The 25,911-nt window shown below is 40.0% G+C and overlaps 1 pseudogene; it reads left to right on the forward strand.

Annotated features, from left to right (window-relative positions):
* The first annotated feature begins 219 nt into the window (after window positions 1-219).
* On the forward strand, window positions 220-2,886 carry Gm15211 (annotated as a pseudogene).
* The last annotated feature ends 23,025 nt before the right edge of the window (window positions 2,887-25,911 follow it).

Below are 25,911 nucleotides of genomic sequence, written 5' to 3' on the forward strand. Positions count from 1 at the left end.
CAGAGATGCTATTTTGTTCAGCTGATGGTAGGGTCATGGGTCCTGCCTGCCATACCCTGTTTGTGCTAGGCACTCAACCACAGCCTAGTTCTGTGCTTCTCTGGGCTCTACTTTCTCGGAGCACCCAACTGAATGGGTAGCGCAGCACCTATTCCTCTCAGACTCTCAGATGCTGCTACTAGCAGCATCACCCTTTACATTAGGGAGCTGAGAGATACTATGGGGAAGAAACAAAACAAAAGGGGAGGGGGTACTAGAAGAAGAGGAAGAGGAATATGTGGTGGGAAATTCTTGATCAGCAAGTTGTCAAGGGCAAAGTAGAATATCTTCTAAAATTTCTCAGATGAGGACAACACATGGGAGCCAGAAGAGAACCTGGATTGCCCCAACCCCTAGTTTCTCTCTCTCTTTCTCTCTCTTTCTCTCTTTCTTTCTTTCTTTCTTTCTTTCTTTCTTTCTTTCTTTCTTTCTTTCTTTCTCTCTCTCTTTCCTTCCTTCCTTTCTTTTTTCTTTCTTTCTTTCTTTCTTTCTTTCTTTCTTTCTTTCTTTCTTTCTTTCTTTCTTTTTTTCTCCTTTCTTCTTTTCATTTCTTCCTTCCTTCCTTTCTCTTTCTTTCTTTTCCTTTCTTTCTTTCCTTCTCTCTCTCTTTCTTTCTTTCTTTCTTTCTTTCTTTCTTTCTTTCTTTCTTTCTTTCTTTCTTTCTTTCTTTTTTCTCCCTCCTCCCTCAATAAACTTCTTGTGCTTGATCTGTTACATGGTGTGACTGTGTGGCTTTCCTTGACTCCAACCTGCCAAGATATCTTTTACAGCTTTATCCTGATACCACATATGTGCAAAATCGTATCTACACATCCACAATACACACATGTCTTTCTTTCTTTCTTTTCTCCTTTCTTCTTTTCATTTCTTCCTTCCTTTCTCTTCCCTTTCTTTCTTTCTTTCTTTCTTTCTTTCTTTCTTTCTTTCTTTCTTTCTTTCTTTCTCTCTCTCTCTCTCTCTCTCTCTCTCTTTCTTTCTTTCAAAAAGATTTATTTATTTATTTCATATAGCTGTACAGATGGTTGTGAGCCTTCATCTGGTTGTTGAGAATTGAATTTAGGACCTCTGCTCACCCTGGTCAACCCTGCTAGCTCCTGTTGGCCCCACTCCCTCCGGCCCAAAGATTTGTTTATTATAAATACGTATACTGTAGCTGTCTTGAGATGCACCAGAAGAGGGTGTCAGATCTCATTACGGGTGGTTGTGAGCCACCATGTGGTTGCTGGGATTTGAACTCAGGACCTTCAGAAGAGCAGTCAGTGCTCTTACCTGCTAAGCCATCTCATCAGCCCCTCAACCTAGTTTCTATAGTCACAGAAATCAGGTCATGAGATAGATGCATCAGACGGAGGCAAGTGAAAAGCTGATTCTGCTTCTGAAGATAAGGGAAAGAAAAGCAACCCAAAGAAAAAGAAAGAAGAGTTAGAAAAGCCACGAGGCTTTGCCTGAAGTTTGGAGCCAGAACAAATTATTGGAGTTACTGACTCAAGCAGAGAACTCATGTTTCTTTTTTTAAAAAAAATAATTATTATTCTTTAATATTTTTTTTACAGTCCAGTCATTATCCCCCTCCTGGTCTGCCCTCCCACAGTTCCTCATCCCATCCCTCCTCTCCAGTCTCTAAGAGAATGTCCCCACCCCCACCTCCATCCCACCAGACCTCCCCACCTCTTGGGGCCTCCAGTCTCTCCAGGGTTAGGTGCATCTTCTCTCACTGAGGCCAGTTCCAGCAATCCTCTGCTGTGTATGTTGAGGGCCTCATATCAGCTGGTGTATGATGCCTGGTTGGTAGCTCAGTGTCTGAGAGATATTAGGGGTCTGGGGTAGTTGAGACTGCTTGTTTTCTTATGGGGTCTCTCCTCTCCTCGGCTTCTTCCAGCCTTTCCCTAATTCAACCACAGGGGTCCCTGGCTTCTGTCCATAGGTTGGGTGTAAGTATCTGCATCTGACTCTTTCAGCTGCTTGTTGGGACTCTTGGAGGGCAGCTATGCTAGGCTCCTGTCTGTAAGTACACCATAGTAACAGTAATAGTGTCAGGTCTTGGAGCCTCCCCTTGAGATAGATCCCAAGTTGGGCCTGTCACTGGACCTCCTTTCCCTCAGTCTCTTCTCCATTTTTGTTCCTGCAGTTATTTTAGACAGGAACAATTCTGGGTGGGAGTTTCTGACTGTGGGAAGGCAACCCCATCCCTCCACTTGATGCCCTGTCTTTCTACTGGAGATGGACTCAACAAGCTCCCTCTCCCTATTGTTGGGCATTCCATCTAAGGTCCCTCCCTCTGAGTCCTGAGAGTCTCACCTCCCATGTCTCTGGTGCATTCTGGAGGGTTCCCCCAACCTCCTATCTCCTGAGGTTTCCTGTTTCCATTCTTTCTGCTGCCCCTCAGGGCTTCAGTCCTGTTCCCCCATCCAATACCTGATCATACTCCCCTCTTCCCCTCCCTGTCCCCTTTCCCACCCAGGTCCCACCCTTTCTCTCCCTCCAAAGTGGGACTGAGGCATCCTCACTTGGGCCCTTTAGCTTGTTAACCTTCTTGAGTTTTGTGGATTGTATCCTGGGTATTCTATACTTTTTAGTTAATATCCACTTATCAGTAAATACATACCATGCATGTCCTTTTGGGTCTGGGTTACCTCACTCAGGATGATATTTTATAGTTCCATCCATTTGCCTGCAAACCTCAGGATGTTTCTGATGGAATGGAAATATTCTGATGAGGCTGACCTCGTCTCTGCCCAAAAAAGCCTACATCAAGTGCCCACAGGTTGTCATATCCTTTATGAGGAAATGCTAATGTGGCATTCTTACCCCGCAGAGGTTGATGACAAAAAAGACGACAAGAATTAGCCCCGTTGAGTACCAGCCCCTGTCACTCTTGACTGTGAAGGTTTCAGGTGGAGAGGGAAGGAGTTCTGTCTTGACACCATAGAGGTGATTTGAGAAGATGTCCAGCATAGTTTCTGGGCCATGTAGCAGCCCACATGCTTTTAATCATTTCAAGCAATATAATTGTACATCCATCCCAGAGGAAGGGAAAGGGGAGAATGTCTCAAGGCACCCATTCTGTGCTGAGAAGCACATGAAAAAATGTTCAGCATCCTTAATCATCAGGGAAATACAAAACAAAACAACCCTGATATTCCACCTCACACCAGTCAGAATGGCTAAGATCAAAAATTCAGGTGACAGCAGATGCTGGCGTGGATGTGGAGAAAGAGGAACACTCCTCCATTGTTGGTGGGATTGCAAGCTTGTACAACTCTGGAAATCAGTCTGGCGGTTCCTCAGAAAATTTGACATAGTACTACTGGAGGATCCCGCAATACATCTCCTGAGCATATATCCAGAAGATGTCCCAACCGGTAAGAAGGACACATGCTCCACTATGTTCATAGCAGGCTTATTTATAATAGCCAGAAGCTGGAAAGAACCCAGATGCCCCTCAACAGAGGAATGGATACAGAAAATGTGGTACATCTACACAATGGAGTACTACTCAGCTATTAAAAAGAATGAATTTATGAAATTCCTAGCCAAATGGATGGACCTGGAGGGCATCATCCTGAGTGAGGTAACACATTCACAAAGGAACTCACATGATATGTACTCACTTATAAGTGGATATTAGCCCAAAACCTAGGATACCCAAGCTATAAGATACAATTTCCTAAACACATGAAACTCAAGAAAAATGAAGAATGAAGTGTGGACACTATGCCCCTCCTTAGAAGTGGGAAAAAAATCACCCATGGAAGGAGTTACAGAGACAAAGTTTGGAGCTGAGATGAAAGGATGGACCATGTAGAGACTGCCATATCCAGGGATCCACCCCATAATCAGCATCCAAACGCTGACACCATTGCATACACTAGCAAGATTTTATCGAAAGGACCCAGATGTAGCTGTCTCTTGTGAGACTATGCCGGGGCCTAGCAAACACAGAAGTGGATGCTCACAGTCAGCTAATGGATGGATCACAGGGCTCCCAATGGAGGAGCTAGAGAAAGTACCCAAGGAGCTAAAGGGATCTGCAACCCTATAGGTGGAACAACATTATGAACTAACCAGTACCCCGGAGCTCTTGACTCTAGCTGCATATGTATCAAAAGATGGCCTAGTCGGCCATCACTGGAAAGAGAGGCCCATTGGACACGCAAACTTTATATGCCCCAATACAGGGGAACGCCAGGGCCAAAAAGGGGGAGTGGGTGGGTAGGGGAGTGGGGGTTGGTGGGTATGGGGGACTTTTGGTATAGCATTGGAAATGTAAATGAGCTAAATACCTAATAAAAAATGGAAAAAAATTCTCAAGCAAAAATCAAAATAAAAAGTAAAAATAATTGTAAAAAAAAAAAAAAAGAAAATGGTAGACCTGTCACGAAGGACAAACCCTGCAGAACTGGGATGTGAGAGAGTAAAGATGTTAACTGCACTTTTACAGCCTAGCATGTGTGTAGTTTTTGTCTGTTACTGGTATATTATTAGTTGGAGGTGGGAGGGTTGGGGAAGGGAGAGGAGATGGGTAGAAAACCCTTTTGGTTAAAATTTGGAAAGAACGGCTACCTAAAGAATCACTCTCATGTCCAAAATATTTTGTCCTTTCAAAAAATTTCCTCAGCACCATAAATGAGGGCTGTGAGAATGTTGAGAAAATTTGTGGATACTAAAACCTACAATCAAGGTGCTCCCTATCTGAGCTCACAGTGGCCCAAAGAGGACAAAGCCAGTTCCCCAAGTTTCTAAAGCTGCCATTTGAAGATGGAAACTGACCAAAGAGGAAAGGCTTTATTGGAGAGTGTACACAAGCAGACCATTCAGCCTTAGAGGTGCTAATTCCTGAAACAGGAGAAGACCTTTTACCAAATATGAAATTATAAATCAGTTTGTCCATCCACATCACTTACTCAAGTATTGCAGGAGATGGAAGAGGAGGGCATGTGCTCTTAGACTGGAGACTCTTGGAGCCTGGAGCCTCTGGGAGTCTGGAGCCTCTGGGAGTCTGGAGCCTCTGGGAGTCTGGAGCCTCTGGGAGTCTGGAGCCTCTGGTTTGTTTGTTTTGGTTTTGGTTGTTGTTTTGTTTTGCTTTGTTTTGTTTTTCAGCTTGGAACCCCAAAGCTGCCCATGGTAGATTCAGTTACTGACAGCACAAATTCTAGAGTCAATTTAAAGGTTGGATGACTTCACAAGTCCTGGTCTCAGAAGCTTAACTTTCATATTTGGGTAGTGGTGCACTTGAGAATAAAATCTCCAGATTGCCTACCATCTAAAATACTGTCTTGAATCACGAGATTCATCACTTTTCAGTATTGTCTTGACATGTATCTAGAACTACATTGTAAAATCTTTTAAAGCATGTATTAGGTGCCTGTGAAAATTGATATAAATAATAAAATGATAATAAAAATGATAAAAATAACTAGCTGGCTTTGCACTCCCCAAAATATGTATTAAAATTTGAAGGTTCTATATAAAACAGGATATGAAACTTACTACTAACATTTGATGTCAGTCATTTGCATAGTTTTAATTTTTTGGTGAGATTCTCTTGCTTTATTAATTTTCATGTGCATGAGTGCTTTGCATTCATATGTATATATGTGTTCCACATACAGGCCTGGTGCCCAGGGCATCAGATGTGGGTGCTTGGAACTGAATCCCGGTTATTTGGAGGAACAACTGCTCTTGACCTCTGAGCCAACTCTCCAGCCTATCTTCTCACTTTCCTAACTGGGACTATAACAAACTTCTACATTACACATGTGGCTCATATTATATTTCTGTTAGCATCATTCTTTGCTGCTTTCTGATTTTGCAATATCTAATAATCCTGAGGGTTAAATTGTTACATCATATTCTGAAACAAAATTTTGAACTTTTTGTAGTTATTTTGAAAGTTGAAACACTTCTATAAAAATTCCAGAAAGAAATGTACAGGAACATATGTGATAACAGATGACATTTTTTGTAAGTATATTATCAAAGACAAAAACTTTACAGGAAGATACTGATTAACCAAAATACATTCAAATGCTATAGCAAAATGCTATGTAGTAAGTGAAAGCATGAGCTGAAAAGGAGGAACCCTGTGTATGACTCATGGAGCAGTTCTCAAGTTAATATTCTGACCGTGTAAGTAGGATAAAAGACATCCTCTCCCAACACTTAGTGTCCTTACCTTTCGGAGTGAAGAATGGGAAGCACCAGTTTGGGTTTTGCTATTGTTGTTCTGAATATGGGTGTGAATGCTCAATTCTTACTTGCTGAGTTATTGATTGTAAAGTACTGAAACATTCAGTAAAGCCTGAAACATACAGGACAGCCTTGTCACTTTTTAGAAGCGATTAAAGAGACAACCTAGATTTTTTCTTTCTTATGAAAATAGACTCTTCTTTCATGCAATGTACCCCAGCCCCAGTTTCTCCTCCCTCCACTCCTCCTAGCTCCACCTACCTCACCCTTCCCCCAGATCCACTCTCCCTCTATTTCCTTTTCAGAAAAGGTAGGCCTTCAATAGAAAACAGCCAAACAGGACAAAACAAGATAAGACAAAGCAAAATCCTCAAATCCAGGCTGGACAAGGCAACCCAACAGGAGAAAAAGAGTCTTGAGAGCAGGCAAAGGAGTCAGGGATGCCTCCACTTCTACTATTCAGAGTCCCACTGAAACACCAAGCTACCAGCCATAAAATATATGCAAAGAACTTTGTGCAAACTCATGTAGGCCACATGCTTGCTGCTTTAGTCTTTGTGAGCTCATGTGAGCCCTGTTTATGGATTCAGTTGGTCATGTTCTACTGGTGTCCCCCATCTCATCTGACTCCTATCATCTTCCCTCCTCAACGTTCCAGGGGCTTGCTGAGCTCTAAGGGGAGGGACCAGATAGAGACCTCCAATTTAGACTCTCTCTGCATAATGTCTGTCTGTGGATCTCTGCAGTTGCTCCCATCTGTTGCCAGAGGAAGTCTCTTTGATGATACAACCAGACAGAGCATCTATCTATGGGTATAGCAGAATATCATTAATGATCATTTCATTGTATTTTTTAAAAGACAGCCATATTTGGTTCTATGCTAGGTCTCTCTAAACTACCCAGTAGATTATTTATCTGGCTTTACCTGCTATAGGATTCATACTGCATTTCATGGTGACAAAAATATGTTAACTCATCTGTTGCACATGGGATGGCCCATCTCTTACTGTCATAAACAGATATAACAACAAAACATAAATTATTGAAGAATTTTCATAAATCTTACAGGTTAAATCCATGCCAGCTCATAACATCAGATTAGGAGGGGACAAGTGCAGAAATAAAAAATATTAGGGTAAAGAGTGAAGGATGACTGCATTTCTAATTTAGGTAAGGTCCTGATAGAGTGACTGTATTTTAAAATTATTCATTATATAGTATGTATTATTGTTGGTGTTTTAGTTATTTGTTTCCATATATTTTCAGTATAATAATCCACCCGCCCTCTCTTAGTAGGATATATTATCTAAGTCCCCACTGGACGCATAGAGTCTAGGTAGTCTTGAGTGGAGTCTTTAGAATGATTTTCCTATACCTACATACTCATGATAGAGTTTATTTTAGAAACTGAGCACAAGAGATTATCAGTAATAATAGTAAAACAGAATGGTTATAATAATATAAATCAAGATAGGTGTTCAAGAATAGAGGGAAGGGTTAAAAACCTGGTATATGTGCAGAGTGCCCAGCCCTGATTTATATAGCACAATCCCTACACCTAAGGTTCAGGGAAAATCATAGAGGAGGGGATGAAAGAGTAAAAGAACCAGAGGACCAGGGTGCTGGTTGCTAGAATGGTGTCTTCCCAACATAGGGAAGCTGCCCTATGATATTTCAACAATACAATTGCTGAAACAAAATATGCATAATAACAACACTAAGTGTCATTCCAGTCTGCAGAGGTGGAATTTCACAAGGTCCTATCCCTAGATGAAGAACTAGACAGCACCTGAGAGAAAATCAGTCTTCTCTGGAGACCAGCTCCTTGATAGATTATCCAGTCCCAAATGGTCAGCCCTAAACACATGTACTTATACACAACACTAAATGGACACAGTAGGTTATATATATTCTTAGAAAAATTAAAATTTAAATTATAAAATGTGATATATATATATATATATATATATATATATATATATATATATATACACATATATATGAAACATTTTCCCAGCCATTAGGAGGGATGAAGCTGTACGGTTTGAAGTAATTATTTGTAGTCTAAATGAATTAAGTCCATTCCAGAGAGACAAGTATGTACTTTCTCTCACTTGTAGTTCCTAGATTTCATATAGAAACATAAAAGCATGTACACACATATATGACAAGAAAGTATAAGCTACAGGAATATGGAGACTAACAGGATGAGGAAGGGTTCAAAAAAGGACCATAGAGAGGTATGGTGAGGAATATGCTTAATATATATTGCATAATTTTATGGAAATGTCTCTGTGTAGAATAGTAATGCTTATGATGAATCCACACAATAAAATTCAAACAGTAGTAATAAAGATATTTGAATGTGCCCTCTCCAAAAATACCCTACTGGGCTATATTTCCCCTCCATTTTTTAGTGGTAATGTAAGATGGTACAACTAATGCCTATGTAAGCAGATGACATAGGAACAGTGGGGGCATTGTGATGTAGCACCAGGCTACTGCATCCGGTCTGCTTGAACTCCACATGTGTGGCACTGTCCCAGCTGATTTGATAACCAAGGTAATTACTTAAATGTTTAACTAGGATGGGGTATGACCAGCGGAGTGGAGAGTACAGATATTATTAGATGGAGGGCAGGACAAAGTAAGAGACATTTCATTGCACTGATCGGAATGGTGCAGAATTGAAAACTTGTGAGTTACTTTCAGGCTTTCTCATTGAATGATTTCACAGGTAGATGGCCCCAAGGGACTGAAACCTTGGGAAGTGAAACAGTAGATAAGAAAGAATACTGTATGTCTTTTATCATTTTACTCTAATTGAAAGCAGCGACCCTATCAGAAAAGAATTTGTGATGACCCCTTCTTTCAGAAGCCTTATGGAAAAAGTTTTGTAAGTTTCAACGTTTTGGTATGAAAATTACTCTATCACATTCCATAATGTTAGCTGCTTAGATTATTTATAATTTCTTCTTACCATGTGTGATATTAACCTAACTTTCATTTGTCTATAATTAAAAATATTTAAGTCTATGGGTGTTTTGCCTATATATATGTATGTGCACTACATGTGTGCCTAGTTCTCCTTGAGATCAGTAAATGTGGTTGAATCCTCAGGAACTGGGGTTAAAGATGACTGCACACCACCATGTGGGTCCTGGGAATCAAACCCAGGTCTTCTGCAAGAGCAGCCAGTGTGTTCTCTTAGCCATCTCTCTACCCCCTATTTCTTTATAATTATAAAGAAAAAATTAAAACTATAAAATGTATGGTATATATATATATATATATATATATATATATATATATATATATACACACACACACATTATATATAAAAAGTATAATCGAATTTAGGGTTTGAAGGAAAATATTCCTTTCTTAAGGACTCTGACTTTCTCACTTTTTCTTAATAAATCTGTATTTACTTTGCTCAACACAGTATTGGAAGGACATCTCTGCTGGCTAGATTTATGTCAATTTTTTTTCCATAAACTAGGGCAATCGGAGAGGAAAGAGCCTCAAATGATGTCACCATAAGGGCTTAGGGCAAGCCTGTAGGGCATTATTTTTTCTTTTTTTAAGTGGTTTTTTAAATTAGGTATTTTCTTCAATTACATTTCCAATGCTATCCCAAAAGTCCCCTATACCGTCCCCCCACACTCCCCTACCCACCCACTCCCACTTATTGGCCCTGGCATTTCCCTGTACTGAGGCATATACTTTGCAAGACCAATGGGCCTCTCTTTCCACTGATGGCCAAATGGGCCATCTTCTGATACATATGCAGCTAGAGACACGAGCTCTGGGGGGTAATGGTTAGTTCATATTGTTATTCCAACTATAGGGTTGCAGACCCCTTCAGCTCCTTGGGTACTTTCTCTAGCTCCTCCATTTCCGGTCCTGTGTTCCATCCAATAGCTGACCGTGAGCATCCACTTCTGTGTTTGCTAGGCCCCGGCATAGCCTCACAAGAGACAGCTATATCTGGATTCTTTCAGCAAAATCTTGCTAGTGTATGCAATGGTGTCAGCGTTTGGAGGCTGATTATGGGGTGGATCCCTGGATATGGCAGTCTCTAGATGGTCCACACTTTCTTCTCAGCTCCAAACTTTGTCTCTGTAGCTCCTTCCATGGGTGTTTTGTTTGCAATTCTAAGAAGGGACAAAGTGTCCACACTTTGGACTTTGTTCTTCTTGAATTGCATGTGTTTTGCAAATTGTATCTTGTATCTTGGGTATTCTAAGTTTCTGGGCTAATATCCACTTATCAGTGAGTACATATCATGTGAGTTCTTTTGTGATTGTGTTACCTCAGTCAGGATGATGCCCTCCAGGTCCATCCATTTGGCTAGGAATTTCATAAATTCATTTTTTTAAGTAGCTGAGTAGTACTCCATTGTGTAAATGTACCACATTTTCTGTATCCTTTCCTCTGTTGAGGGGCATCTGGGTTCTTTCCAGCTTCTGGCTATTATAAATAAGGCTGCTATGAGCATAGTGGAGCATGTGTCCTTCTTACCGGTTGGGACATCTTCTGGATATATGCCCAGGAGAGGTATTGCTGAATCCTCCGGTAGTACTATGTCCAATTTTCTGAGGAACCGCCGGACTGATTTCCAGAGTGGTTGTACAAGCTTGCAATCCCACCAATAATGGAGGAGTTTTTCTCTTTCTTCACATCCTCACCAGCATCTGCTGTCACCTGAATTTTTGATCTTAGCCATTCTGACTGGTGTGAGGTGGAATCTCAGGGTTGTTTTGATTTGCATTTCCCTGATGATTAAGGATGTTGAACATTTTTTCAGGTGCTTCTCAGCCATTCGGTATTCCTCTGGTGAGAATTCTTTGTTCAGCTCTGAGCCCCATCTTTTAAGGGGGTTATTTGATTTTCTGGTGTCCACCCTCTTGAGTTCTTTATATATATTGGATATTAGTCCCCTATCTGGTTTCAGATAGGTAAAGATCCTTTCCCAATCTGTTGGTGGTCTTTTTGTCTTATTGATGGTGTCTTTTGCCTTGCAGAAGCTTTGCAGTTTCATGAGGTCCCATTTGTCAATCCTCAATCTTACAGCACAAGCCATTGCTGTTCTATTCAGGAATTTTTCCCCTGTGCCCATATCTTCGAGGCTTTTCCCCACTTTCTCCTCTATAAGATACAGTGTCTCTGGTTTTATGTGGAGTTCCTTGATCCACTTAGATTTGACCTTAGTACAAGGAGATAGGAATGGATCGATTGGAATTCTTCTACATGATAACAACCAGTTGTGCCAGCACCATTTGTTGAAAATGCTGTCTTTAATCCACTGGATGGTTTTAGCTCCCTTGTCAAAGATCAAGTGACCATAGGTGGGTGGGTTCATTTCTGGGTCTTCAATTCCATTCCATTGGTCTACTTGTCTGTCACTATACCAGTACCATGCAGTTTTTATCACAATTGCTCTGTAGTAAAGCTTTAGGTCAGGCATGGTGATTCCACCAGAGGTACTTTTATCCTTGAGAAGAGTTTTTGCTACTCTAGGTTTTTTGTTATTCCAGATGAATTTGCAGATTGCTCTTTCTAATTCGTTGAAGAATTGAATTGGAATTTTGATGGGGATTGCATTGAATCTGTAGATTGCTTTTGGCAAGATAGCCATTTTTACAATGTTGATCCTGCCAATCCAAGAGCATGGGAGATCTTTCCATCTTCTGAGATCTTCTTTAATTTCTTTCTTCAGAGACTTGAAGTTTTTATCATACCGATCTTTCACTTCCTTAGTTAGAGTCACGCCAAGATATTTTATATTATTTGTGACTATTGAGAAGGGTGATGTTTCCCTAATTTCTTTCTCAGCCTGTTTATTCTTTGTGTGGAGAAAGGCCACTGACTTGTTTGAGTTAATTTTATATCCAGCTACTTCACTGAAGCTGTTTATCAGGTTTAGGAGTTCTCTGGTGGAATTTTTAGGGTCACTTATATATACTATCATATCATCTGCAAAAAGTGATATTTTGACTTCCTCTTTTCCAATTTGTATCCCCTTGATCTCCTTTTGTTGTCGAATTGCTCTGGCTAGGACTTCAAGTACTGTATTGAATAGGTAGGGAGAAAGTGGGCAGCCTTGTCTAGTCCCTGATTTTAGTGGGATTGCTTCAAGCTTCTCACCATTTACTTTGATATTGGCTACTGGTTTGCTGTAGATTGCTTTTATCATGTTTAGGTATGGGTCTTGAATTCCTGATCTTTCCAAGACTTTTATCACGAATGGGTGTTGGATCTTGTGGAATGCTTTTTCAGCATCTAACGAGATGATCATGTGGCTTTTGTCTCTGAGTTTGTTTATATAATGGATTATGTTGATGGATTTCAGTATATTAAACCATCCCTGCATTCCTGGAATAAAACCTAATTGGTCAGGATGGATGATTGCTTTAATGTGTTCTTGGATTCGGTTAGCGAGAATTTTATTGAGTATTTTTGCATTGATATTCATAAGGGAAATTGGTCTGAAGTTCTCTATCTTTGTTGGATCTTTCTGTGGCTTAGGTATCAGAGTAATTGTGGCTTCATAGAATGAGTTGGGTAGAGTCCCCTTTACTTCTATTTGTGGAATAGTTTGTGCAGAACTGGAATTAGATCTTTGAAGGTCTGGTAGAACTCTGCACTAAACCCATCTGGTCGCGGGCTTTTTTTTGGCTGGGAGACTATTAATGACTGCTTCTATTTTTTTAGGGGATATGGGACTGTTTAGATCGTTAACTTGATCCTGATTTAACTTTGGTTCCTGGTATCTGTCTAGAAATTTGTCCATTTCGTCCAGGTTTTCCAGTTTTGTTGAGTATAACCTTTTGTAGAAGGATCTGATGGTGTTTTGGATTTCTTCAGGATTTGTTGTTATGTCTCCCTTTTCATTGCTGATTTTGTTAATTCGGATGTTGTCCCTGTGCCCTCTAGTGAGTCTGGCTAAGGGTTTATCTATCTTGTTGATTTTCTCAAAGAACCAACTCCTCGTTTGGTTAATTATTTGAATATTTCTTCTTGTATCCACTTGGTTGATTTCACCCCTGAGTTTGATTATTTCCTGCTGTCTACTCCTCTTGGGTGAATTTGCTTCCTTTTTTTCTAGAGTTTTAGATGTGTTGTCAAGCTGCTAGTGTATGCTCTCTCCAGTTTCTTCTTGGAGGCACTCAGAGCTATGAGTTTCCCTCTTAAAAATGCTTTCATTGTGTCCCATAGGTTTGGGTATGTTGTGGCTTCATTTTCATTAAACTCTAAAAAGTCTTTAATTTCTTTCTTTATTCCCTCCTTGACCAAGGTATCATTGAGAAGAATTTTGTTCAGTTTCCATGTGAATGTTGGCTTTCCATTATTTATGTTGTTATTGAAGATCAGCCTTAGGCCATGGTGGTCTGATAGGATGCATGGGACAATTTCAATATTTTTGTATCTGTTGAGGCCTGTTTTGTGACCAATTATATGGTCAATTTTGGAGAAGGTCCCGTGAGGTGCTGAGAAGAAGGTATATCCATTTGTTTTAGGATAAAATGTTCTGTAGATATCTGTCAGATTCATTTGTTTCATGACTTCTGTTAGGTTCACTGTTTCCCTGTTTAGTTTCTGTTTCCACGATCTGTCCACTGATGAAAGTGGTGTGTTGAAGTCTCCCACTATTATTGTGTGAGGTATAATGTGTGCTTTGAGCTTTACTAAAGTGTCTTTAATGAATGTGGCTGCCCTTGGATTTGGAGCATAGATATTCAGAATTGAGAGTTCCTCTTGGAGGATTTTACCTTTGATGAGTATGAAGTGTCCCTCCTTGTCTTTTTTGATAACTTTGGGTTGGAAGTCGATTTTATCCGACATTAGAATGGCTACTCCAGCTTGTTTCTTCATACCATTTGCTTGGAAAATTGTTTTCCAGCCTTTCACTCCGAGGTAGTGTCTGTCTTTTTCCCTGAGATGGGTTTCCTGTAAGCAGCAGAATGTTGGGTCCTGTTTGTGTAGCCAGTCTGTTAGTCTATGTCTTTTTATTGGGGAATTGAGTCCATTGATATTAAGAGATATTAAGGAAAAGTAATTGTCGCTTCCTTTTATTTTTGTTGTTAGAGTTGGCATTCTGTTCTTGTGGCTGTCTTCTTTTGGGTTTGTTGAGGGATTACTTTCTTGCTTTTTCTAGGGCGTGATTTCCGTCCTTGTATTTTTTCTTCTGTTATTATACTTTGAAGGGCTGAATTCATGGAAAGATATTGTGTGAATTTGGTTTTGTCATGGAATACTTTGGTTTCTCCATCTATGGTAATTGAGAGTTTGGCCGGGTATAGTAGCCTGGGCTGGCATCTGTGTTCTCTTAGTGTCTGTATAACATCTGTCCAGGCTCTTCTGGATTTCATACAATCTGGTGAAAAGTCTGGTGTAATTCTGATAGGCCTGCCTTAATATGTACTTGACCTTTTTCCCTTACTGCTTTTAATATTCTCTCTTCATTTAGTGCATTTGTTGTTCTGATTATTATGTGTCGAGAGGAATTTCTTTTCTGGTCCATTCTACTTGGAGTTCTGTAGGCTTCTTGTATGTTCATGGGTATGTCATTCTTTAGGTTTGGGAAGTTTTCTTCTATAATTTTGTTGAAGATATTTGCCAGCCCTTTAAGTTGAAAAATCTTCATTCTCATCAACTCCTATTATCCGTAGGTTTGGTCTTCTCATTGTGTCCTGGATTTCCTGGATGTTTTGAGTTAGGATCTTTTTGCGTTTTGTATTATCTTTGATTGTTGTGCCGATGTTCTCTATGGAATCTTCTGCACCTGAGGTTCTCTCTTCCATCTCTTGTATTCTGTTGCTGATGCTCACGTCTATGGTTCCAGATTTCTTTCCTAGGGTTTCTATCTCCAGCGTTGCCTCACTTTGGGTTTTCTTCCTTGTGTCTACTTCCCTTTTTAGGTCTAGTATGGTTTTATTCATTTCCATCCCCTGTTTGGATGTGTTTTCCTGTTTTCCTATAAGGACTTCTACCTGTTTGGTTGTGTTTTCCTGTTTTTCTTTAAGGACTTGTAACTCTTTAGCAGTGTTCTCCTGTATTTCTTTAAGTGAGTTATTAAAGTCCTTCTTATGCCCTGTACCATCATCATGAGATATGCTTTTAAATCTGGGTCTAGCTTTTCGGTTGTGTTGGGGTGCCCAGGACTAGGTGGGGTGGGAGTGCTGCGTTCTGGTGATGGTGAGTGGTCTTGATTTCTGTTGGTAGGATTCTTATGTTTGCCTTTCACCATCTGGTATTCTCTGGAGCTAGTTGTTATAGTTGTCTCTGGTTAGAGCTGGTTCCTCAAGTGATTATGTTAGCCTCTATCAGCAGACCTGGGAGACTATCTCTATCCTTAGTTTCAGTGGTCAGAGTTCTCTCTGCAGGCAAGCTCTCTTCTTGCAGTGAAGGTGCCAAGATATCTGGTGTTTGAACCTGCCTCCTGGCAAAAGTTGTGTTCTACTCACCTTAGGTTTTAAGATCCCGTGGAGGGTCCTGTGTGGGTCCTTGCAGGTGTCCGGAGACTCCCCGGGCCAGGGATCCCGGTGCTGCAGTGGGCCGGAAGGGACTTGAGCCCCGGCTCAGGCCGTGTTATCTGCTTCCTTAATGCAGTCTCAGGTCCCGCATGATTGGATTGGAGCAGGCGCTGTGTTCCACTCACCAGAGGTCTTAGGATCCTGCGGTGGATCCTGTGTGGGTCGTTGCGGGTGTCTGGAGACTCCCCGGGCCAGGGACCCTGGTCCTGCAGTGGGCCCAAAGGGCCCACTCCCACTTTTTGACCCTATCGTTTCCCTGTACTGAGGCATATAAAGTTTGCAAGACCAATGGGCCTCTCTTTCCAATGATGGCCCACTAGGCCATCTTTTGATACATATGCAGATAGAGACATGAGCTCTGGGGGTACTGGTTAGTTCATAATGTTGTTCCACCTATAGTGTTGCATATCCCTTTAGCTCCTTGGGTACTTTCTCTAGCTCCTCCATTGGGGGTTTTGTGATCCATCCAAAAGCTGACTGTGAGCATCCACTTCTGTGTTTGCTAGGCCCTGGCATAGCCCCACAAGAGACAGCTATTTCTGTGTCCTTTCAGGAGAACCTTGCTAGTGTATGCAATGGTGTCAGCATTTGTAGGCTGATTACTGGATGGATCCTCGGGTATAGCAGTCTCTAGATGGTCCATCCTTTCGTCTCAGCTCCAAACTTTGTCTTTGTAGCTCCTTCCATGTTTTGTTCACAATTCGAAGAATGGGCAAAGTGTCCACATTTTGGTCTTCGTTTTTCTTGAGTTGTATGTGTTTTGCAAATTGTATCTTGTATCTTGGGTATTCTAAGTTTCTGGGCTAATATCCATGAGTACATATCTTGTGAGTTCTTTTGTGATTGTGTTACCTCACTCAGGATAATGCCCTCCAGGTCCATCCATTTGGCTAGGAATTTCATAAATTCATTTTTTTAATAGCTGAGTAGTACTCCATTGTGTAAATGTACCATATTTTCTGTAACCATTCCTCTGTTGAGTGGCATCTGGGTTCTTTCCAGCTTCTGGCTATTATAAATAAGGCTGCTATGAACATAGTGGAGCATGTGTCTTTCTTACCAGTTGGAACATCTTCTGGATATATGCCCAGGAGAGGTATTGTGGGATCCTCTGGTAGTACTATGTCCAATTTTCTGAGGAACCGCCAGACTGATTTCCAGAGTGGTTGTACAAGCTTGCAATCTCACCAACAATGAAGGAGTGTTCCTCTTTCTCCACATCCTCGTCAGTATCTGCTGTCACCTGAATTTTTGAACTTATCCATTCTGACTGGTGTGAGGTGGAATCTCAGGGTTGTTTTGATTTGCATTTCCCTGATGATTAAGGATGCTGAACATTTTTTCAGGTGCTTCTCAGCCATTCGGTATTCTTCAGGTAAGAATTCTTTGTTTAGCTCTGTGCTCCATTCCTTTAAGAGGGTTATTTGATTTTCTAGAGTCCACCTTCTTCAGTTCTTTATATATATTGCATATTAGTCCCCTATCTGATTTAGGATAGGTAAGGATCCTTTCCCAATCTGTTGGTGGCCTTTTTATTTTATTGACGGTGTCTTTTGCCTTACAGAAGCTTTGCAATTTTATGAGGTCCCATTTGTCCATTCTCGATCTTACAGCACAAGCCATTGCTGTTTTGTTTTGGAATTTTTCCCCTGTGCCCATATTTTCAAGGCTTTTCCCCACTTTCTTCTCTATAAGTTTCACTGTTTCTCCTTTTACGTGGAGTTCCTTGATCCACTTAGATTTGATCTTAGTACAAGGAGATAGGCATGGATGAATTCACATTCCTCTACATTATAAGTGCCATTTGTGCCAGCACTATTTGTTGAAAATGCTGTCTTTTTTTCCACTGGATGGTTTTAGCTCCCTTGTCAAAAATCAATTGACCATAGGTTTGTGGGTTCATTCCTGGGTCTTCAATTATATTCCATTGGTCTACTTGTCTGCTGGTGTACCAGTACCATGCAGTTTTTAATCACAATTGCATTGAAGTACAGCTTTAGGTCAGGCATGGTGATTCCACCAGAGTTTTTTTATTTTATCATTGAGACGAAATTTTGCTATCCTATGTTTTTTGTTATTCCAGATGAATTTTCAGTTGCCCTTTCTAATTGGTTGAAGAATAGAGTTGGAATTTTGAGGGGGGTTCCTTGAATTTGTAGATTGCTTTTGGCAAGATAGCCCTTTTTACTATATTGGTCCTTTCAATCCATGAGCATGGGACATCTTTTCATCTTCTGAGATCATCTTTAATTTCTTTCTTCAGAGTCTTGAAGTTCTTATCATACAATCTTTCACTTCCTTAGTTAGAGTCACACCAAGGTATTTTATAATATTTGTGACCTTTGAGAAAGTTGTTGTTTCCCTTATTTCTTTCTCAGCCTGTTTATCCTTTGTGTAGAGCAAGGCCATTGACTTGTTTGAGTTAATTTTATATTCAGCTACTTCATTCAAGCTGTTTATCAAGTTTAGGAGTTCTCTGGTGGAAATTTTAGGGTCACTTATATATACTATCAGATCATTTGCAAAAAGTGATATTTTGACTTCTTCCTTTCCAATTTGTATCACATTGATCTCCTTTTGTTGTCGAATTGCTCTGGCTACGATTTCAAGTACAATGTTCAATAGATAGGGAGAAAGTGGGGAGCCTTGTCTAGTCCCTGATTTTAGTGAGATTGCTTCCAGCTTCTCACTATTTACACTGATCTTGGCTACTGGTTTGCTGTAGATTGGTTTTATCATGTTTAGGTATGGGCCTTGAATTCCTGGTCTTTCCAAGACTTTTATCACGAATGGGTGTTGAATTTTGTCAAATGTTTTCTCAGCATCTAACGAGATGATTATGTAGTTTTTGTCTTTGGGTTTGTTTATAGAGTGGATTACATTGATGGATTTCTGTATATTAAACCATCTCTGCATCCCTGGAATAAAACCTACTTGGTCATGATGGATGATTGTTTTGATGTGTTCTTGGATTCGGTTAATGAGAATTTTATCGAGTATTTTTGCATCCACATTCATAAGGGAAATAGGTCTGAAGTTTTCTATCTCTGTTGGGTCTTTCTATGGTTTAGGTATCAGAGTAATTGTGGCTTCATCGAATGAATTGCGTAGAGTACCTTCTGCTTCTATTTTGTGGAATAGTTTGTGAAGAACTGGAATTGGATCTTCTTTGAAGGTCTGATAGAACTCCGCACTAAACCCATCTGGTCCTGGGCTTTTTTTTTTTGGTTGGGAGACTATTAATGACTGCTTCTATTTCTTTAGGGGATATAGGACTGTTTAGATCATTAACCTGATCCTGATTTAACTTTGTTACCTGGTATCCGCCTAGAAATTTGTCCATTTCATCCAGGTTTTCCAGTTCTTTTGAGTATAGACTTTTGTAGAATTATCTGATGGCGTGTTGGATTTCTTCAGGGTCTGTTGTTATGTCTCCCCTTTTATTACTTATTTTGTTAATTAGGATTCTGTCCCTGTGCCCTCTAGTGAGTCTGGCTAAGGGTTTATCTTGTTGATTTTCTCAAAGAACCAGCTCCTCGTTTGGTTGATTCTTTGAATAGTTCTTCTTGTTTTCACTGGGTTCATTTTGCCCCTCAATTTGATTATTTCCTACTATCTACTCCTCTTGGGTGAATTTGCTTCCTTTTGTTCTAGAGCTTTTAGGTGTTTTGTCAAGCTGCTAGTGTGTGCTCTCTCTCTAGTTTCTTTCTGGAGGCACTGTGAGCTATGAGTTTTTCTCTTAGAAATGTTTTCATTGTGTCTCATAAGTTTGGGTATGTTGTAGCTTCATTTTCACTGAACTCTAAAAAGTCTTTAATTTCTTTCTTTATTCCTTCCTTGACCAAGGTATCATTGAGAAGAGTTTTGTTCAGTTTCCACGTGAATGTTGGCTTTCTATTATTTATGTTGTTATTGAAGATCAGCCTTAGTCCATGGTGATCTGATAGGATGCATGGGACAATTTCAATATTTTTGTATCTATTGAGGCCTGTTTTGTGACCAATTATATGGTCAATTTTGGAGAAGGTACCATGAGGTGCTGAGAAGAAGGTGTATCCTTTTGTTTTAGGATAAATTGTTTTGTAGATATCTGTTAAATCCATTTGTTTCATAATTTCTGTTAGTTTCACTGTGTCCCTGTTTAGTTTCTGTTTCCACGATCTGTCCACTGATGAAAGAAGTGTGTTGAAGTATCACACTATTTTTGTGTCAGGTGCAATGTGTGCTTTGAGCTTTACTAAAGTTTCTTTAATGAATATGGCTGCCCTTGCATTTGGAGCATAGATATTCAGAATTGAGAGTTCCTCTTGGAAGATTTTTACCTTTGATGAGTATGAAGTGCCCCTCCCTGTCTTTTTTGTTAACTTTGGGTTGGAAGTCGATTTTTTATTACATATTACAATGGCTACTCCAGCTTGTTTCTTCAGACCATTTGCCTTTCATTCTGAGGTAGTGTCTGTCTTTTTCCCTGAGATGGGTTTCCTGTAAGCAGCAGAATGTTGGGTCCTGTTTGTGTAGCCAGTCTGTTAGTGTGTGTCTTTTTATTGAGGATTGAGTCCATTGATATTAAGAGATATTAAGGAAAAGTAATTGTTGCTTCCTATTATTTTTGCTGTTCGAGTTGGCATTCTGTTCTTGTGGCTGTGTTCTTTTAGGTTTGTTGAAGGATTACTTTCTTGCTTTTTCTAGGGCGTGGTTTCCGTCCTTGTATTTGTGTGTGTGTGTGTTATTATCCTTTGAAGGATTGGATTTGTGGAAATAACGTGTGAATTTGTTTTTATCGTGTAATACTTTGGTTTCTCCATCTATGGTAATTGAAAATTTGGCTGGGTATAGTAGCCTAGTCTGGCATTTGTGTTTCTTTTAGTGTTGTTTTAACATCTGTCCAGGATCTTCTGGCTTTCATAGTCTCTGGTGAAAAATCTGGTGTAATTGTGATAGGCCTGCTTTTATATGTTACTTTACCTTTTTCCCTTACTGCTTTTAATATTCTATCTTTATTTAGTGCATTTGTTGTTATGATTATTATGTGTTGGGAGGAATTTCTTTTCTGGTCTACTCTATTTTGAGTTTTGCAAGCTTCTTGTATGTTCATTGGCATCTCTTTCTTTAGGTTTGGGAAGTTTTCTTTTATAATTTTGCTGAAGATATTTGCTGGCCCTTTAAGTTGAAAATCTTCATTCTCATCTACTCCTATTATCTGTAGGTTTGGTCTTCTCATTGTGTCCTGGATTTCCTGGATGTTTTGAGTTAGGAACTTTTTTTCATTTTGCATTTTCTTTGATTGTTGTGCTGATGTTCTCTATGGAATCTTCTGCACCTGAGATTCTCTCCTACATCTCTTGTATTCTGTTGCTGATGCTCACATCTATGGTTCCAGATTTCTTTCCTAGGTTTTCTATCTCCAGCGTTGCCTCACTTTGGGTTTTCTTTATTGTGTCTACTTCCCTTTTTAGGTCTAGTATGGTTTTGTTCATTTCCATCCCCTGTTTGGATGTGTTTTCCTGTTTTTCTATAAGGACTTCTACCTGTTTGGTTGTGTTTTCCTGTTTTTCTTTAAGGACTTGTAACTCTTAGCAGTGTTCTCCTGTATTTCTTAAGTGAGTTATTAAAGTCCTTCTTGATGTCCTCTACCATCATCATGAGATATGCTTTTAAATCTGGGTCTAGCTTTTTGGGTGTGTTGGGGTGCCCAGGACTGGCTGAGGTGGGAGTGCTGGGTTCTGATGATGGTGAGTGGTCTTGGTTTCTGTTAGTAAGATTCTTACGTTTGCCTTTCACCATCTGGTAATCTCTGGAGTTAGTTGTTATAGTTGTCTTTGGTTAGAGCTTGTTCTTCTTGTGATTCTGTTAGCCTCTATTAGCAGATCTGGGAGACTAGATCTCTACTGAGTTTCAGTGGTTAGAGCACTCTCTGCAGGCAAGCTCTCCTCTTGCATTGAAGGTGCACAGATATCTAGTGTTGGGACCTGACTCCTGGCAGAAGATGAAGGCCTGAAACAGGGCCTATCCCAGAAGCTGTTAGCTTCTGCTGTAGTCCACACTCTCACCTGTGCAGATTAGTCTCAGAGGGTTCCGGGAACAAAGATGGCTCTCCCAGGTGCTCCAGAAAAGCCCTTCTGGGTGGGGCAGACACCTCTCCTGTGGCAGGGAAGGTGCCCGGATATCTGGAGCCTGAAATGGTGTCTGCCTCAGAAGCTGTGTGGTTTCAGCCTGTCCCAGAAGCTGTTAGCTTCTGTAGTCCACACTCTCACCTGTGCAGAGTAGTCTTGGAGGGGTCCGGTAACCAAGATGGCTCCCCCAGCTGCTCTGGCCGGGCATTTTCTTAATTGGTGATTGATGGTGGAGCACCCAGCCCCTTGTGGGTGGTGCCACCCTGGGTTGGTGGTCTTGGGTTCTATAAGAAACCAGGCTAATCAAGTCATGAGGGAGCAAGCCAGTAAGTAGCACCCCTCCATAGACTCCATATGTGCTCCTGTCTCCAGGTTACTGTCCTGACTTCCTTTTATGATGAACTGTGATGTGGAAGAGTAAGTGAAATAAACCCTTTCCTTCACAAGTTGCTTTGATAATGATGTTTTTATCATAGCAATAGACACCCTAACTAAGATAACTTCTTTTTCAGTTTTTAGATGTAAGCTTTATATATCAAAACATTTAAACTAACAGTTTTAAAAATTTAGAATGTATGCACAATGAATAATTTTTCGGGGGAAAAACCTGTAATATATTTTTCAGTACTGGAGATGAACCCTAAGGCTTCATAATGCTAGGAAAGCATTGTATCACCAAGGTATATCACTAGCACTGTTGCTAAAATAGTGTCTTCCAAACATAGGAAAGCTGCCCTATGATATTTCAACAATACAATTGCTGAAACAAAATATGCATAATAACAACACTAAGTGTCATTCCAGTCTGCAGAGGTGGAATTTCACAAGGTCATATCCCTAGATGAAGAACTAGACAGTGCCTGCTGAGAGAATCAGTCTTCTCTGGAGACCAGCTCCTTGATAGATTATCCAGTCCCAAATGGTCAGCCCTAAACACATGTACTTATACACAACACTAAATGGACACAGTAGGTTATATATATTCTTAGAAAAATAAAAATTTAAATTATAAAACGTGATATATATATATATATATATATATATATATATATATACACACATATATATGAAACATTTTCCCAGCCATTAGGAGGGATGAAGCTGTACGGTTTGAAGTAATTATTTGTAGTCTAAATGAATTAAGTCCATTCCAGAGAGACAAGTATGTACTTTCTCTCACTTGTAGTTCCTAGATTTCATATAGAAACATAAAAGCATGTACACACATATATGACAAGAAAGTATAAGCTACAGGAATATGGAGACTAACAGGATGAGGAAGGGTTCAAAAAAGGACCATAGAGAGGTATGGTGAGGAATATGCTTAATATATATTGCATAATTTTATGGAAATGTCTCTGTGTAGAATAGTAATGCTTATGATGAATCCACACAATAAAATTCAAACAGTAGTAATAAAGATATTTGAATGTGCCCTCTCCATAAATACCTTATTGGGCTATATTCCCCCTCCATTTATTAGTGGTAATGTAAGATGGTACAACCAATGCCTATGTAAGCAGATGACATAGGAACAGTGGGGGCATTGTGATGTAGCACCAGGCTACTGCATCCGGTCTGCTTGAACTCCACATGTGTGGCACTGTCCCAGCTGATTTGATAACCAAGGTAATTACTTAAATGTTTAACTAGGATGGGGTATGACCAGCGGAGTGGAGAGTACAGATATTATTAGATGGAGGGCAGGACAAAGTAAGAGACATTTCATTGCACTGATCGGAATGGTGCAGAATTGAAAACTTGTGAGTTACTTTCAGGCTTTCTCATTGAATGATTTCACAGGTAGATGGCCCCAAGGGACTGAAACCTTGGGAAGTGAAACAGTAGATAAGAAAGACTACTGTATGTCTTTTATCATTTTACTCTAATTGAAAGCAGTGACCCTATCAGAAAAGAATTTGTGATGACCCCTTCTTTCAGAAGCCTTATGGAAAAAGTTTTGTAAGTTTCAACGTTTTGGTATGAAAATTACTCTATCATATTCCATAATGTTAGCTGCTTAGATTATTCATAATTTCTTCTTACCATGTGTGATATTAACCTAACTTTCATTTCTCTATAATTAAAAATATTTAAGTCTATGGGTGTTTTGCCTATATATATGTATGTGCACTACATGTGTGCCTAGTTCTCCTGGAAATCAGAAAATGTGGTTGAATCCTCAGGAACTGGGGTTAAAGATGACTGCACACCACCATGTGGGTCCTGGGAATCAAACCCAGGTCTTCTGCAAGAGCAGCCAGTATGTTCTCTTAGCCATCTCTCTACCCCTCATTTCTTTATAATTATACAGAGAAAATTATAACTATAAAAATTATGGTATATATATATTATGGTATATATATATACATTATATATAAAAATTATAATCGAATTTAGGGTTTGAAGGAGAATATTCCTTTCTTAAGACTCTGACTTTCTCTCTTTTCCTTAATAAATCTGTGTTTAATTTGCTCAACATAGTATTTGAAGGACATCTCTGCTGGCTAGTTTTATGCAATTTTTTCCCATAAACTAGGGCAATTGGAGAGAAAAAAGCCTCAAATGATGTTACCATAAGGGCTTAGGGCAAGCCTGTAGGGCATTTTCTTTTTTTTTTTCTTCTATTTTTAAGTGATTTTAAAAAATTAGGTATTTTCTTCTTTTACACTTCCAATGGTATCCAAAATGTCCCCATACCCTCTGCACCCACTCTCCTACCCACCCACTCTTATGTTTTGGCCCTGGCATTCCGCTGTACTGGGGCATATAAAGTTTGCAAGACCAATGGGCCTCTCTTTCCAATGATGGCCCACTAGGCCATCTTCTGTTACATATGCAGCTAGAGACACAAGCTCCAGGGGGTACTTGTTAGTTCATTTTGTTGTTCCACCTATAGGGTTGCAGATCCCTTTAGCTCCTTGGGTACTTTCTCTAGCTCCTCCATTTCGGGTCCGGTGTTCCATCCAATAGCTGACTGTCAGCATCCACTTCTGTGTTTGCTAGGCCCCGGCATAGCCTCACAAGAGACAGCTATATCTGGGTCCTTTCAGCAAAATCTTGCTAGTGTATGCAATGGTGTCAGCGTTTGGAGGCTGATTATGGGAGGGATCCTCAGGTTTGGCAGTCTCTAGATGGTCCATCCTTTCTTCTCAGCTCCAAACTTTGTCTCTGTAGCTCCTTCCATGGGTGTTTTGTTTGCAATTCTAAGAAGGGGCAAAGTGTCCACACTTTGGTCTTTTTTCTTCTTGAGTTGCATGTGTTTTGCAAATTGTATTTTGTATCTTGGGTATTCTAAGTTTCTGGGATAATATCCACTTATCAGTGAGTACATATCATGTGAGTTCTTTTGTGATTGTGTTACCTCAGTCAGGATGATGACCTCCAGGTCCATCCATTTGCCTAGGAATTTCATAAATTCATTCTTTTTAATAGCTGAGTAGTACTCCATTGTGTAAATGTACCACATTTTTCTGTCTCCTTTCCTCTGTAGAGGGGCATCTGGGTTCTTCCCAGCTTCTGGCTATTATAAATAAGGATGCTACGAACATAGTGGAGCATGTGTCCTTCTTACCAGTTGGAACATCTTCTGGATATATGCCCAGGAGAGATATTGTGGGATCCTCCGGTAGTACTATGTCCAATTTTCTGAGGAACCACCAGACTGATTCTAAAAGTGTGGTAGTACAAGCTTGTAATCCCACCAACAATGGAGGAGTGTTTCTCTTTCTCCACATCCTTGCCAGCATCTGCTGTCACCTGAATTTTTGATCTTATCCATTCTGACTGGTGTGAGGTGGAATCTCAGGGTTGTTTTGTTTCCTATTTCCCTGATGATTAAGGATGCTGAACATTTTTTTTCAGGTGCTTCTCTGCCATTCAGTATTTCTCAGGTGAGAATTCTTTGTTTAGCTCTGTTCTCCATTTTTAATGGGATTATTTGAGTTTCTGGAGTCCATCTTCTTGAGTTCTTTATATATATTGGATATTAGTCCCCTATCTGATTTAGGATAGGTAAAGATCCTTTCCCA

The sequence above is a fragment of the Mus musculus genome, chromosome X (genome assembly GCF_000001635.26).
Source record: "Mus musculus strain C57BL/6J chromosome X, GRCm38.p6 C57BL/6J".
NCBI lineage: Eukaryota > Metazoa > Chordata > Mammalia > Rodentia > Muridae > Mus > Mus musculus.